Raw genomic sequence first — 16,421 nt, 5'->3', positions numbered from 1 at the left:
CGACAGGCAGGCTCAGGGTCAGGACAGGCAGAATGGTAAAAACTGGGAAAGCTAGAAAACAGGAACTAGAGACAGACAGGAGCACCTGAAAAAACGCTAGTAGGCTTGAAAAAAAAAACTAACTGGCAAAAGACAAACAGAGAACACAGGTCTAAATACACTGGGGACAATGAGAAAGGTGGGCAACACCTGGAGGGGGGTGAAGACAAGCACAAAGACAGGTTAAACAGATCAGGGTGTGATGCATGGAAGGAATAATTAGATGCATGGAAGGGATAATTTGACCAAGAACAGTGTGACCCTTAACACCCCCTCTAAGCGGCTGAAGTAATGGTGACAATGGCGTTCAGTATGGTCCTTCACCACTTCTACCGTGAGACCTGAGTCCAAGCCAGCAACCTGTACACAGCATCCAGTCGAAGCTATCAGGAGTACGACATGAGTCCAATGGAGTAAGCATGGAGAGGGATCCCGTCCAAACTTCTCTCATGCTGCTGGTTTACTGGTGGGAAAATGGACAAAGACATAATGGACAAAGACATAATGAACTGTAAAGAATGTCTCTCAGGTGAGAGACATTACCAAGGGCCGTCCACTTTGAACATGTGCCATTGGGAGTACAAACTGAAACACTAGCTGAAGAAGAACATGAAGAAACGCCAGAAGGATGAGTACCGGGAGGGAGGGGGTGGTCAACCGTGCCTCTAATTGATTTAGGCTTATCCAAAATTGTTTATTTGGGGTATCAGGTTGATTGTGGAGGTCTGCACACTGTGAAAGTTATAGTAATTTTGATTAAGAAGGCATTGAGATACCAATGTGATAATAGGTGATGAGAATAGGTAATGCTTGAAATATAAGATGAATATACTGTATGTCAATGTAAATGTACATTCTGCCAGTATCGGTGTGTGTTAAATTGAGGGTCTTAAATTAGAGTGATAGAACTGGCATGAAGCCCTAAGGACTGTCATTCTAAATTTGGGTTGGATAATTTATCATAAGTTATAATTATGATTTGGAAAGGTGAGGCCATTCTAAATTTGGGTTGGGTAATTTATCAATAGTTAAAGCTATGATTTGGAAAGGCAAGGTTTCTAAAGACAGAGCTATGCCCCTAAATTGTGAGGAGAGCCACTAGATTATACCTTGGGCTAGTCTTGCCCCAATATCACTCTTATCAAGGTTGGTGTGAAACTGCTATATCACGTGTTCTCTCTCTTTCATGTGAAAGTCAATACGCATGTGCCCTGGATCAAATTCGGCTAAGACATAGAGAACCTCTAGAGACATGGAGAAGTTGGCAATGCTAAAATAATTGCATAAATTGGCTTTGAAAAACAGAGACTCTTGACTATCATTTGGCAGGTCAAGGGGGCACTTGTGCAATCATTGGCAATGAATGTTGTACTTTTGTCCCTGATCACTCTTCTAATATGACTGATCTCGCCGAATGCATTGTCACTGCTGATGATAACCCAGAATGAAGGGCTTGAAATTATGAAGTGTCTGGTTTTATGTGTTGATTTCACTCCCATTAATAGAAGTATAACCTTTATTATGATTTATTAGAATCATATATTTTGATATAAAAGCTACAGTTGAAATGCTTACGTTAAAATGTTTTGATGATTATCACAAATTATGTGATAAGAGGAGGGAATGTGCTGGAAATAATCAATGTTTGTGCTTTTCTAATAACTCATTTCTGTGTTCTATTCGTGTGCTTTTGTAATAAACGTTTTTTGTGCTCATGTCAGTGACTGACTGAACGAATATTCACTATCAGTAACTGCAATTTGGCAGTACGCCCAGAACCTTGTTTAGAGAAAGGGATATCTCAGTTTCAAGGTCTCAGCTTAAAGAGAAGAAGCCTGGTGAGGTATTGGTCTGTCACATGTTAGGAAACAGTATTGGTCAGTCACATGAATGAAACAAAATGGTAATGATGAATTAATTATGCTAAATCATGCAAATATAACTTGTTGTAAGTTGGGTGGAACCTCTCCAGCATGCTGATAATAAAGAATGATTCATTTAAGATTGACTTCGAGTGTCCCTGTGTAAGAATTTACACAACAGAATCTTCATTCAAAGAAATGTAGCACAGATGAAGTGAATTTATTTTCTCCATCCACCACACAGGTCAGTCAACGTGCACCAACCACTCCATCGATGTCTTCAGGAAGAACCTTTGCCTTTATTTCTTGCACCACACCAGAAATAACCCCCTTGATAGGCGCCCGGCTATGAAAATCCATACAGGAAACATTCCACTCCATACATTCCACTACATATCTTTTTTGAGTATTAAAACACGCTTCTTCTGCTCAGCAGACACACAACCAATCTAAATAAGACCACTTCTTGTGACTCTCACCGACTCCACACTTTCCTCCAACACATTCCAAATTTTCCTCGAGATGTTCAACGGATTTCCAATGTAGCATTGATCCAAAACCCCTCATTTGGATTAAAAACGAGTCTAGCGGTTTCCTATTTTCCACCACAGCTTTACTTCTCTTGTTTCCCCAACACGGCCGCTCTTCACTCCGATCTTCTGTATCCTCCACCCGTCTGCACACACTTGAAACATGTCCAAATCCTAATTTATTTTACACCGTAGTGGTTTGGGAACAAAAGCTCTTACTGCGTACCTAGTATACCCCAGCTTTACACATTGGTGGAAAAGTAGTGAATTGCCATATTTGAGTATAAGTAAAGATATCTTAATAGAAAATGACTCAAGTCAAAGTGAGTCACCCAATAAAATACTACTTGAGTGAAATCTAAATGTATCTCGTATTAAATGTACTTAACCTTTATTATTGTGGAAAAAGTACTCAATTGTCATACTTAAGTAAAAGTAAAAAGTAAATGCTATACATCAAATTCCTTATATTAAAACTTCTCTAGGGTAGGGGGCAGTATTTTGACGTCCGGATGAAAGGCATGCCCAAATTAAACTGCCTGCTACTCAGGCTCAGAAGGTAGGATATGCATATCATTAGAAGATTTGGATAGAAAACACTCTGAAGTTTCTAAAACTGTTTGAATGATGTCTGTGAGTATAACAGAACTCATATGGCAGGCAAAACCCTGAGAAAAATCCAACCAGGAAGTTGAAAATCTGAGGCTTGTAGTTTTTTCAATTGATTCCCTATTCAAACTATAGTGACTTAGGGTTCATTTTGCACTTCCTAAGGCTTCCACTAGATGTCAACAGTCTTTAGAACGTTGTTTCATGATTCTACTGTGAACATGGACCGAACAAAAGGGCCTGGAAGTTGATGAGTGAGGAAATGACATGAGCTCAGAGGTGCGCACTCACGTGAGTGTGAGCTGTGTTCCTTTTCTTTTTTGAAGTCATTGGAATTGTCTGGTTGAAATATTACTGACGATTTATGTTAAAAACATCCTAAAGATTGATGCTATACATCGTTTGACATATTTCTACGAACGTAAATCTAACTTTTTTTGACTTTTCATCGTGACATTTTGCGCGCGCTTCCTGCATTTGGAGTAGTGGACTGAACGCGCAAACAAAAAGGAGGTATTTGGACATAAATGATGGACTTTATCGAACAAAACAAACATTTATTGTCGACCTGGGATTCCTGGGAGTGCATTCTGATGAAGATCATCAAAGGTAAGTGAATATTTCTAATATTATTTCTGAGTTTTATTGACTCCACAAAATGGCGGGTTTGGTTTCATGTCTGAACGCTGTACTCAGATTATTGCAAAGTGTGCTTTTGCTGTAAAGTTTTTTGAAATCTGACACAGCGGTTGCATTAACCTCTTACATCTAGACGTTCCGCTAGCGGAACACCTGCTCCAATATCCAATGATAGGCGTGGCGCGAATTACAAATTCCTCTAAAATACAAAAACTTCCATTTTTCAAACATATGACTATTTCACAGAATTTTAAAGACAAGACTCTCCTTTATCTAACCACACTGTCCGATTTCAAAAAGGCTTTACAGCGAAAGCAAAACATTAGATTATGTCAGCAGAGTACCCAGCCAGAAATAATCAGACACCCATTTTTCAAGCTAGCATATAATGTCACAAAAAACAAAACCACAGCTAAATGCACTAACCTTTGATAATCTTCATCAGATGACACACCTAGGACATTATGTTATACAATATATGCATGTTTTGTTCAATCAAGTTCATATTTATATCAAAAACCAGCTTTTTACATTAGCATGTGACGTTCAGAACTAGCAAACCTCCGGTGAATTTACTAAATTACTCACGATAAACGTTCACAAAAAATATAACAATTATTTTAAGAATTATAGATACAGAACTCCTTTGTGCAATCGAGGTGTCCGATTTTAAAATAGCTTTTTGGTGAAAGCACATTTTGCAATATTCTGAGTAGATAGCCCAGCCATCACGGCTAGCTATTTAGACACCCAGCAAATGTAGCACTCATAAAAGTCAGATTTACTATAAGAAAAATGTTCTTACCTTTGCTGTCTTCGTCAGAATGCACTCCCAGGACTGCTACTTCAATAACAAATGTTGGTTTGGTTCAAAATAATCCATAGTTATATCCAAACAGCGGCGTTTTGTTTGTGCGTTCAAGACACTATCCGAAGTGTAAATAAGGGTCACGAGCATGGCACATTTCGTGACAAAAGATTTCTAAATATTCCATTACCGTACTTCGAAGCATGTCAACCGCTGTTTAAAATCAATTTTTATGCCATTTTTCTCATAAAAAAGCGATAATATTCCGACCGGGAATCTGCGTTTAGGTAAACAGACGAAAGAAAACAAAACATGGGGTCGACGCGGGCACGAGCCTGAGTCTCACAGTACTGTAACCAGCCACTATCCAAACGCGCTACTTTTTTTCAGCCAGAGCCTGAAAAGCCACGATTCAGCTTTTTGCCGCCTTCTGAGAGCCCATGGGAGCCGTAGGAAGTGTCACGTAACAGCAGAGATCCTCTGTAATGGATAGAGATAATCAAGAAGGGCAAGAAATTGTCAGACAGGGCACTTCCTGCATGGAATCTTCTCAGGTTTTGGCCTGCCAAATAAGTTCTGTTATACTCACAGACAACATTCAAACAGTTTTAGAAACTTTGGAGTGTTTTCTATCCAAAGCTAATAATTATATGCATATTCTAGTTTCTGGGCAGGAGTAATAATCAGATTAAATCGGGTACGTTTTTTATCCGGCTGTGAAAATACTGCCCCCTAGCCATAACAGGTTAAGGAGAACTGTATCTATAATTCTTTGAATTACAGTTTAATGTTTTAGCAACGTTTATGATGAGTATTTCTGTAAATTGATGTGCTCGTTCACCGGAAGTTTTGGGAGGCAAAACATTTCTGAACATTACACGCCAATGTAAAATGGGGTTTTTGGATATAAATATGAACTTTATCGAGCAAAACAAACATGTTTTGTGTAACATGAAGTCCTATGAGTGCCATCTGATGAAGATCATCAAAGGTTAGTGATTAATTTTAGCTGTATTTCTGGTTTTTGTGACGCCTCTCCTAGCTTGGAAAATGGCTGTGTGGTTTTTCTTATCAAGGTGATGTCCTAACATAATCTAATGCTATGCTTTTGCCGTAAAGCCTTTTTGAAATCAAACAATGTGGTTGGATTAACGAGAAGATTATCTTTAAAATGGTGTAAAATACTTGTGTGTGTGAGAAATTTGAATTATGAGATTTTTGTTGTTTTGAATTTGGCGCCCTGCTATTTCACTGGCTGTTGAATAGTGTGTCCCGCAGGTGGGACGGTCACATCCCACATACCCAAGAGAGGTTTTAAGCAAACCAGACAACACTATGAAAATAATATAATAATTACGGACAGACAGGGGCACACTCCAACACTCAGACATCATTTACAAAGGCAATATTTGTGTTTAGTGGGTCCGCCAGATCAGAGGATGGATGGCAATGAGTAAGGATGACAATGCGTTCTAGTGATACTGTTGGTGCGTGAACCGGACCATATTTTTGTAAGGATGAGTAAGGATGACAATGCGTTCTAGTGATACTGTTGGTGCGTGAACCGGACCATATTTTTGTTCTGCCTGAGCATTCGAAATGTAACGAGCACTTTTGTATGTCAGGGAAAATTAATGTGAGTAAAAAGTACATTATTTTCACCAGTAATGTAGTGGAGTAAAACTAAAAGTTACAAGTATAAATACTAAAGTATAGTACAGATATCCCAAAAATGACTTAAGTAGTACTTTAAAGTACTTTAACTTAAGTACTTTACACCACTGGCTTTACATGCGTAGAGAGGTGCTTGCCATTAAAAAACAATAGAACTGACAAGGTTTTCCTCCATGACTTCCATCGACACCCAGAGATGACACCCTTAACAGGTGCCCTACTCTGGAGTTCAAATCACGATACTTTGATTGGCTCAATACTTGTGAGGCCCACTGCCCTCTTCCTCTGTTCCACACAATTCATCAGGACAAGCCCACTCCTGGTCACTCTGATTGATTTAACGTTTCCTAACATACAATTCACCCTCTTCGACACCCCCAGACGGATATCCCAGAGAAAGACCCTCATCAAAAATTGCATCCCAACAACAAACAACTCCACATAATCTTCCCCTTCTATTATCGACACTACTGTTTTCCGTTCTTCTTCTCCAACTAAACTACACAAACTTCTTGTTTCAAACTCGGCATTCACTTCCACCATGATTCCCAACCCAAGTCCCTGAAATCTTCTACTTCTTTGGTATTATGGCGGTCCAAAAACAAATGTTAAAGGTGCATGCCGTCACCTATTGGCTGTGTATCAGCCTACTATTCTGTAGTATGAATTCATTACACTTAGTCCCTGAAATCTTCTTCTTCTGTGTATTTTTATATGGCAGTTGGCAACCAACTTCAAAGGGGCAATCAGCATAAACGCTTCATGAGCTTAGTTCAACTGTCTTACCCCATCAGAACCTAAAATATAAGCTTGCTTTACTCCAATGTTAGTTAGCAAAGTCAATGTAAACAAACACTATATACCCTCAAAACATGGTTAAAACTATAATTTTGATATCATGGATAGTCAGTCCTTGCATCCATAGCTCTGTCTATGAATTTGAGAGTGGTTACATTTCTCCAGCCCTATCCCTCATCTTTTTACTGAAACAGGGGCGGGGCGTTTTCTTTGTTATTGTTTCAACTGCTGATTGCCGCTTTAAGGTGCAGTATGGCCAGCAACTCCATTGTGTATACAGATAAATTATCCGTTGCTCTTTTTGTCAGTGCCACCTTAAACTCAGAAACACTAAAAGCTGCCCCTGTCCTCCCTGTTTGAGGGTCCTTAGATCCATCAGTAAATATATTTTAAAATACATATATTAAATATAAATGTTAAAATATAATACTGTGTTCCTCATGTTCACTTATTTACTGGAGCTACTCCTTTCTCACCAGCTCTTACCCTCTCAAGCAACCCTAGGTCTATCATTGGCTGAGGGAGCCATCAAGGTGGTATAGCAGGAAGAACCACAGAAGGGCTGAACTCCTTTTCAAACAGTCCCATCTCTCGCCATGCCATTACCTATCCACCCAAAGCTTGTATTCAGACTTCGTTCATGCTCCCAGCCATTCTAGGAGTGCAATTTTGTAAGAGTGTAATCTTATGTCTTTGAAGATTTACCCAATTACGCTATTGTTGGTTGTTTTCTCATCTTTAACAGCCCTTTCCCCAACTCTACCTGCAGTGCTGCCACCGTGGTGGTCCTGATTACTCCACAACATATTGTTATGGCTTGTGTTTGGAGTACATCTAGCTTTTCTAAAAGATGTCTGAGATACTGATCCATACGCTACACTACCATAGTCCAGTGATCCGACAGGAAATGAAGTCCGGGGGGGTCATCCAGTATGGGACATCCTTTTTCTTTTTGCGCAACCAAAATAAGGTTTTCACACATTTAGTACATAATAAAGATTTTCTATTACATTTCGGTTATTTCAACTTTTAAAAAATAAATAAAATGATTTGGGCCGATTTCTGTAGGCTGTGTTACAAACAAGATGAAATATGCATTAGGCTAATGTATTCAACAGCTGGCAGGCAACCAGATGGAGTGATTGGAATAATTTGGCCAGAGGATGCAGACAAGACATTATTCATTCATTCAATATTCATTGATTTATTATTTGTGGCACTTCAAAATTACAAAGCGATTATCTGAGTGGATGTCATCAATAGGTGGCAGTGTAATGTATTCTATCACCATCACAATTCACTGTCAGTAAAGAACCTGATGAAATGGAAGTAGTTTCCCCTACCACTGATCTAGAATCAGAATCGGTTTCTAGCTTGAGCACTGAAATGACAAGGACTGAGTGAGTAGCAGCACAGGTGAGATGCAAGGAATGATCAACCTATTGGGGCAAAAGCACTCGACCCACCAGAGACGCATCACTAAGAGAGACAAGCGCAAACACGAAGAGGGGTTGACAAACTGACAGGAGGAACTCAGACATGTGCACCACATGACTTGCAGACGAGTGTGAAAGGCTCTGAATTATAGAGATCAAACATGCAGGCACTCATACACACATGCAAATGCACTCTCTCGCTCTCCCTCTTTTTCTCTCTCTGGGCGCCCACTGCCACTCATCTTCCTCATCAGTTGTGCCTCTGTGTCAAGCAGGTTAAACTAGATTAGCTCTTTATCTCACTTCCTCTCTCAGAAGCTGGTTTCAAAATATGCTGCTATTTTGTCATGAGGAAAAACATGACCGGTGCTAAAGCCACAAACCTGAATTTGTGTGTCAGCAAACGGCAGCCCCGACACTTGATTTGCTAAACTGAGGAATAGGGCTGGAGAAATGGAAGCACCCTGAAATTCATAGATGAAACTATATGGATTGAATCAGTATATTTGCTCCAGAAATTGTTTTAAAAAGCTATACTGTAAAGGCAGCAGTACAGCCAGACAAAGGTGGCGGCAGGTAGCCTAGCGGTTAGAGCGTTGGGCCAGCAACCAAAAAGTCACTGGTTTGAATACTTGAGCTGACAAGGTGAAAAATCGGTTGACACTTAACCCTATTTTGCTCCAGGGGCACCTTAATACTATGAAAACAACACATTTCACTGTATATGACAACAACAAAAAATTGCCACGTAATAATTGTGTTATTGCAACATACATCTTTTTGTTGTTGATTTTTTGGGGGGTTTGGCTGCTCTATCTAACCCTGTGGTCATATCAACACTGCAGCTGCAGCTGTGTTCTTCCCATAATTTGTGTGACAAGTTTTGGCACAGGGCTTCTTGACACAAGCAGACCCTAAATAGTATGCTACAATCTGCTACATTTACTGCTGTTCAATTATCATTTCAATTAATGATACACTTCAAATTAGTGGATTCAGCTATTTCAGCCACACCCATTGCTGACAGGTGTATAGAATCGAGCACACAGCCATGCAATCTCTATAGACAAACATTTGCAGTAGAATGACCTTACTGAAGAGCTCAGTGACTTTCAACGTGGCACTGTCATAGGTTTTTACTTTTCCAACAAGTCAGTTCGTCAAATTTCTGCCCTGCTAGAGCTGCCCCCGCAACTGTAAGTGCTGTTATTGTGAAGTGGAAATGTCTAGGAGCAATAACGGCTCTGCCACTAAGTGGTAGGCCACACAAGCTCACAGAAAGGGTCCACCAAGTGCTGAAGCCTGTAGCGGTTAAAAATTGTCTGTCCTCATTTGCAACACTCACTACCAAGTTCCAAACTGCCTCTGGAAGCAACCTCAGCACAATAACTGTTTGTCGGGAACTTAATGAAATGGGTTTCCTTGGACGAGCAGCCACACACAAGTCTAAGATCACCATGTGCAATGCCAAGCATCTGCTGGAGTGGTGTAAAGCTCACTGCCATTGGACTCTGGAGCAGTGGAAACAAGTTCTCTGGGGTGATGAATCAAGCTTCACCATATGGACAAATCTGGGTTTGGGGAATAGCAGGAGAACGCTCCCTGTCCGAATGCATAGTGCCAACTGTAAAGTTTGGTGGAGGAGGAATAATGATCTGGGTAGGGCTGTGGTGGTCATGAAATTTTGTCAGCCCATTATTGTCTCATGGTAATTGACCGTTAATTAACATAACCACTTTTAGCATATCCAGGCTCCACACATACAAGCCTCTGATGCTTTGGATCATCTGCATTTAAAATCAATTGAATATACACTATCACAATAAATGAATGATTTATTTTAGGCAGATCTAAAGAAACATTACGATATGAAGAAAATGTATTTCAGAATAACAGAATATGAGTTGGCCTACTGTATGTTATCTGGCTAGTAAGGTTCTGCTTTTCTTTTCTTAGTCAACCTTGTGTTCTTTTTCTCTGTGTTCTGGAACGTAGCCCTGTCTTTCATTTTTGTTCATTGATTTCACCTGTATTCGTTTCGCACCTGGTCTCATCAGCTCCCTATTTAGTTCAAGTCTTTCTGTTTGTATCGTTGTGAGGTATTGTTTGTTTTTGACTGCCTACCTGTGTTTGACCATTGCCTATGGCCACGATTCCTGCCTTCTGTGACGGCTTAATAAACATCTGCCTCGCTCTGTGCGTGAATCTACACCTTTTTATCCCTAACCTAAAAACGGAATGGATTCAGCGGAGCTACAGCGGCGCCTAACGCAGCAAGAGGAGCTTATGGAGGAAATTTGCCATCTTCTCCTGCAAGCCTATCCCTACTCCTCCAATGCCAGGTATCGTAACCCATAGCCCTCCTTCATTCATACCCATGCCTGGAAAATATGACAGTTCACCTGGGAAATGTCAGGGATTTCTGATTCAATGCAGCAAATACATTGAGCACAACCCCACTAACTTCTCCACTGACAAGAGCAGGGTGGATTTTGTTGTCTCTACTCACAGGCAAAGCCCTGGATTGGGCCACCGCCATATGGACTGCCAACAGCACAGAACTCGGATCCGAGACCCATTTCCACACCCTATTCAAAGAGGTATTCGATCATTCTCCCTCAGGTCATCCTATAGGTGACCTCCTCATGGAACTTCAACAAGGACACAATTCAGCTGCCAAGTATACCCTTGAGTTCCACACCATGGCTGCAGGGAGTGGCTGGAATGAGGCTGCTATACTTGCTGTCTACCGTAGAGGGCTCAACGGGGAACTTCAGGATTTAAATCAATATATTCGTATGTCCATCTCCCTCAACCACCTCATCGCCGACCGCCGAAGAACTCTGCCCAGGAACACATAACCTTCTCTTTCCATCATCCCGTCCGAGTTTTCCAGAGCCCATGGAGTTGGGCCACGCACCTCTCCAGTGTATCGAACGTCAAAAGCGGATCCAAGAAGGGCTCTGTCTATACTGTGGAGGGAAAAATCAGCTACTCAGCCATTGCCCTGCTCACCCCCCACGGAGAGATGAGACGGGTCCCCCTGCTGCCATTCAGGTAGGCGCATCCTTATTTCTAAATATCTCCCAGAAGCAATTCTCTGCCCCTGTATTGATAACAGTGAAGGGGGTTACCAAGTATGTTGAAGGCTTGATAGATTTGGGAGCAGCAGGTAATTTTATCGATCCCCAGCTAGTACAAGAGCTTGACATTTGTCTAACACCTGTCACCCCTCCCTTAAGGATTAACACCCTGGACAGACAGCCATTGGGCACGGGCTTCATCACGCACCTGACACAGTGTCACCCTCCAGATTGGAGTCTTCCACACCGAAACCATTCAACTCATGGAACTCTCATCCCCCAAACAGCCACTCATCCTCGGACACCCCTGGCTTTGTTGTCACGACCCTGCCATCTCGTGGCAACAAGGTGAACTACTGTCCTGGTCTTCTACCTGCTTCACCAGTTGTCTCAGCTTACCCTGCAGAGTCACCACCATTGATGAATCTGCCTTGGCAGTGCCACCCACCATACCATCTGAATACGCCCAGTATATCAATGTCTTCAGCAAAATCAAGGCCTCCCCTCTGCCATCACATTGCCCAGGAAACTGTGCTATTGACTTACTCACTAGAGTGTCCCCACCGACGGGCTGTTTACCCCCTATCTATCCTGGAAAATGAGGCAATGGAGAACTACATAGATGACTCACTCAAACGGTTTCACTCCTTCTTCCCAGGGTGCATCCAGCTTCTTCCGTGGATAAAAAGGACGGTGGTCTCCGTCCATGTATTGACTATTGTTCCCTGAATGACGTCACGGTCAAGAACCATTTCCCTCTGATCCCAGCGACCCTTGAACAAGTGGGCCGCGCCATCATCTATACCAAACTCGACCTGCAAAGTGCATATAACCTTGTCCGTATACGTGAAGGCGATGAATGGAAGATGGCCTTATCACTGCTCGAGGGCACTACGAATACCTGGTCATGCCCTACGGCCTTACTAACGCCCCCGCCGTCTTCCAATCCTTTATGAACGAGGTTTTCCAGGATATAATCAACTGCTTTCTCATCGTCTACATTGACATTCTGATTTACTCCTACTTCCGGAAGGAACACATACAGCATGTGCAAAAGGTTCCTCAATGGCTCCTTGACCAGCACATAAAAGTTAAGACTGAAAAGAGTGCCTTCCATGTAACCCCGATAAGCTTCGTTCTGACACTTGGCGGGGTCAGCATAGATGAGAACAAAGTCACCGCCGTCAGTAACTGGCCCAAACCCACCACCGTTAAGGAACTCCAACAATTCATTGGGTTCTCCAACTTCTATCGCTGGTTCATTCCGCTCCCCTCACTGCCCTTACCAGCCAAAAGACCCAGACCCTTCAATGGACTGCGTTCAACTTGAAACGCCTCTTCACCTTAGCTCCTGTCCTTCGCCAACCTGATCCAACCCTTCCTTTCACCCTGGAGATGGATGCCTCAAGTAGGAGCCATACTCTTTCAGTGGGTGTGCACACTTCCCAAATCACATCCCTGTGCCTTCTTCTCCAGGAAGTTAACCCCCGCTGAGAGGAACTGAACTCCTCGCTATCAAGCTGGCCCTCGAGGAGTGGCACCACTGGTTGGAGGGTGCAAAACATCCCTTTCTCGTCCTAACAGATCATTGTAATCTGGAATATATCAGTGGTCAAGAGGTTACACTCCAGACAAGCCTGCTGGGCACTTCACACGCTTCCATTTTCATGTTACTTACATCACTGGAAAGACAAACGTAAAAGGTGATGTTCTCTCGATCAAGTTTGACCTTCCGACCAGTAACTCAGATCCTACACCCATTCTTCCTGCCTCTTGCATTATGGGACCGGTACAGTGGAAGGTTCACTCTGCCATACAAGAAGCCCTAACCTCAGACCCGGCTCCTCCTAAGACACCAGTTGGGAAAAGTTACATACCAGCAGCTGTTAGACCCCAACTGATGCAATGGTGTCACACGTCTGTGAGGTCAGAACATCTGGGCATTACGAACCACCAAACTTCTAGCCCGGAAGTTCTGGTGCTCCTCACTGGCATCCTACATAAGGGTTTTATGTACTCTCTGTCCAGTCTGCACCCAAACCGAAAGCCCTCGTCATCTCCCTTCTGGGAAGCTTCAACCTTGCAAGTTCCTCACAGACATTGGTCCCACATAGCTGTTGACTTCATCACAGACATTCCTGAATCCTCTGGTAACACCACCATCCTTGTCATAGACCTTTTTTCAAAAATGTCTGGTTCCTCTTCCTCATTTACCTAATGCGTGGAATTGGCGGAGGGTGTTCTGTCTGTATGGGATTCCAGAGGACATAGGTGGTGACCCTTCTGTGACCGACTGGGGGTCGCCCTCAGCCTCTCCTCCGGGTACCACCCCCAGACTAACGGGCAGACAGAACACCTGAACCAAGAAATAGGGAAGTACCTCTGCCAACATTCTGCCTCTCCACATGACTGCAGTCAGTGTATGGCCTGGGCCGAATACGCTCAGAACTCACTCATGCACTCATCCCTCCACCTTACTCCGTTTCAGTGTGTCCTTGGTTACCAAACAACCCATGATTCCCTGGGAGGCGGAGCCTGGGACTGTCCCAGCTGTCGACGACTGGTTTCGGTGTATTGAGCAGGTATGGGAGACCGCTCACCAGCATCTGCAGGAAGCCTCTAATACCCAGAAACGCTTTGCCGACAGACACCGCCGACCTACGCCACTCTTTCACCCCGGACAGCGTGTGTGGCTCTCTACCAGAGACATCCGGCTCCGCCTCCCCTGCAAAAAGTTCTGTTCTCGCTTCATTGGCCCCTTCATAACCCATTACATCAACCCTGTCATGTACCGCCTCCAGTTACCCCGTCAGTATAAAATCTCCTCGTCCTTCGATGTGTCTCTGTTAAAACCGGTCACCTACAGTCCTCCAGTCTCTACCCGCAGTGCGCCCCCAGTGTTGGATGTCGGAGGGGAACCTGCCTATGCCATATGGGCCATCCTTGATTTCCAAACGCCTGAAGGTCGCCTCCACTACCTACCTACTACCTCCACTACCTACCTCCTTCAGGGAGTAGGAGCTTTTATTTTCTTAGTCAACCTTGTTCTTTTTCCTTGAGGTAGCCCTGTTTCTTTGCTCTGAAACTAGCCCTGTCTTTCATTGATTTCACCTGTGTTTGTTTCTCACCTGGTCTCATCACCTTCCTATTTTGTTCAAGTCTTTCTGTTTGTATGGTTGGGCGGTATTGTTTGACTGCCTACCTGTGTTTGACCATTGTCTGCCTGTGACCACCACCTGCCTTTTGCGAAGGCTTAATAAACATTTGCACTGCTCTGCGCATGAATCTACACCTTTTTCTCCCTAAGTATTCATTACAGCTATGCGCCATGACATACACTGTAGGCTTGTTAATTTAGCAGACAAGATAGGCTTATAAATCCCGTGCTACTATTTTATATGATTGTATAGTAAGAATAATATAACTGACCTTGGCTGAATAAAATAGAATGACATTTTTCACATTCCGAAAGCGAGTGCGCGCATATGAAGTGGCTATGTTGAGTGTAAAATTGCTCATTTGGAACGGGTCCTATACACTAGATTTGGAGATCTGTGGCAACTTTAGTGAATGATACAACCCATAGAATGCGTTAGAACTCAAAAGAATATATATATATATATATATATATATGGGCTATTGATGATCTGAAAAATCGCAACCAAAAAAAGCTTGCGATCTGTTGCCTCAGGCTGTACAAGTTCTCTCATCAATGATCATATTTTCACCCTTCTAACTACTCTCAATATAATTAGTATTTACTACTATGGAAAAGGAATTTCGATTTAGAATGGCCCATTGTCATATGGGCAAGACGATAGCGAACGGAGGGCAATATCCCGCGAGTGCGTTTTCACTCATATTGGGTAGACTACTCCGGTAATTTCGCTGCGCCACAGATTACATTCTGCTCAAACTCTGTATGCCAATTGGCTCTCCAACTCGGTTCCTGCAGCTACTGTACCAAGTGAAATCTGTTCTTGAACATGGATAGTAACATGGTTTTAAAACGAAACATATTTCATTAAACTGTTGACAGCACCTCTGCGCGCTGGAAAAAGGAATGGAGTGGAGGAGATGGAAACACCGTGGTGAGATAGATATTCTGTAGTTTAAAGTAATGTGTCAGTCAATTATGGGGCGGGAAAATGCCCTATTAATAGGCTATTCAAAAATAAATGTTTAATTGTAGGCTAAATCTGAATTTGTATAATTTGGGCTAGACCAATTATGTACCAAAGATATCTTAAATCAATGTTTTAATGTTTTTCTGCCATGTGTAATATGTGTGTAGGCAATGTATTGTATAAAGGCACAATCATTATTTTAATAAAAAAAGAAATCGGCCTTGGGCTCATTCATATATTGGCCTATGCTTATGCATCAGCTCTAATATGCATACGGGGGTTTTGAATGAATCGTCACTTTAGAAAGTGCTGTCCATTTCGTTGTTAGGCTTTGAAACAACATCCACAACGACCATGTTTACCACTCAGTTTCAACCTGTTGTTGAACTTCTTTCTTCAAATTGATCAATCACAAGGTGAGTTTTAAAATCAGTACTGTTTTGATAAGTGTTTGATGTGATTTTGGGGAAGACCCTTTCCTGTTTCAGCATGGCATTGCCCCTGTGCACAAAGCGAGGTCTATACAGAAAATGGTTTGTCAAGATTGGTGTGGAATAACTTGACTGGCCTGCACAGAACCCTGACCTCAACCCCATCGGACACCTTTGGGATGAATTGGAATATTAACTGCAAGCCAGGCCTAATCACCCAACATCAGTGCCTGACCTTACTAATGCTCTTGTGGCTGAATGGAAGCAAGTCCCCGCAGCAATGTTCCAACATCTAGTGGAAATAGAAGCAAAGGGGGGACCAACTCCATATTAATGCCCATGATTTTGGAATGGGATGTTTGATGAGCAGGTGTCCACATACTTT

This window comes from Salmo salar, chromosome ssa27, assembly GCF_905237065.1.
Source record: "Salmo salar chromosome ssa27, Ssal_v3.1, whole genome shotgun sequence".
NCBI lineage: Eukaryota > Metazoa > Chordata > Actinopteri > Salmoniformes > Salmonidae > Salmo > Salmo salar.
Note: the sequence above shows the minus strand (reverse complement) of the source record.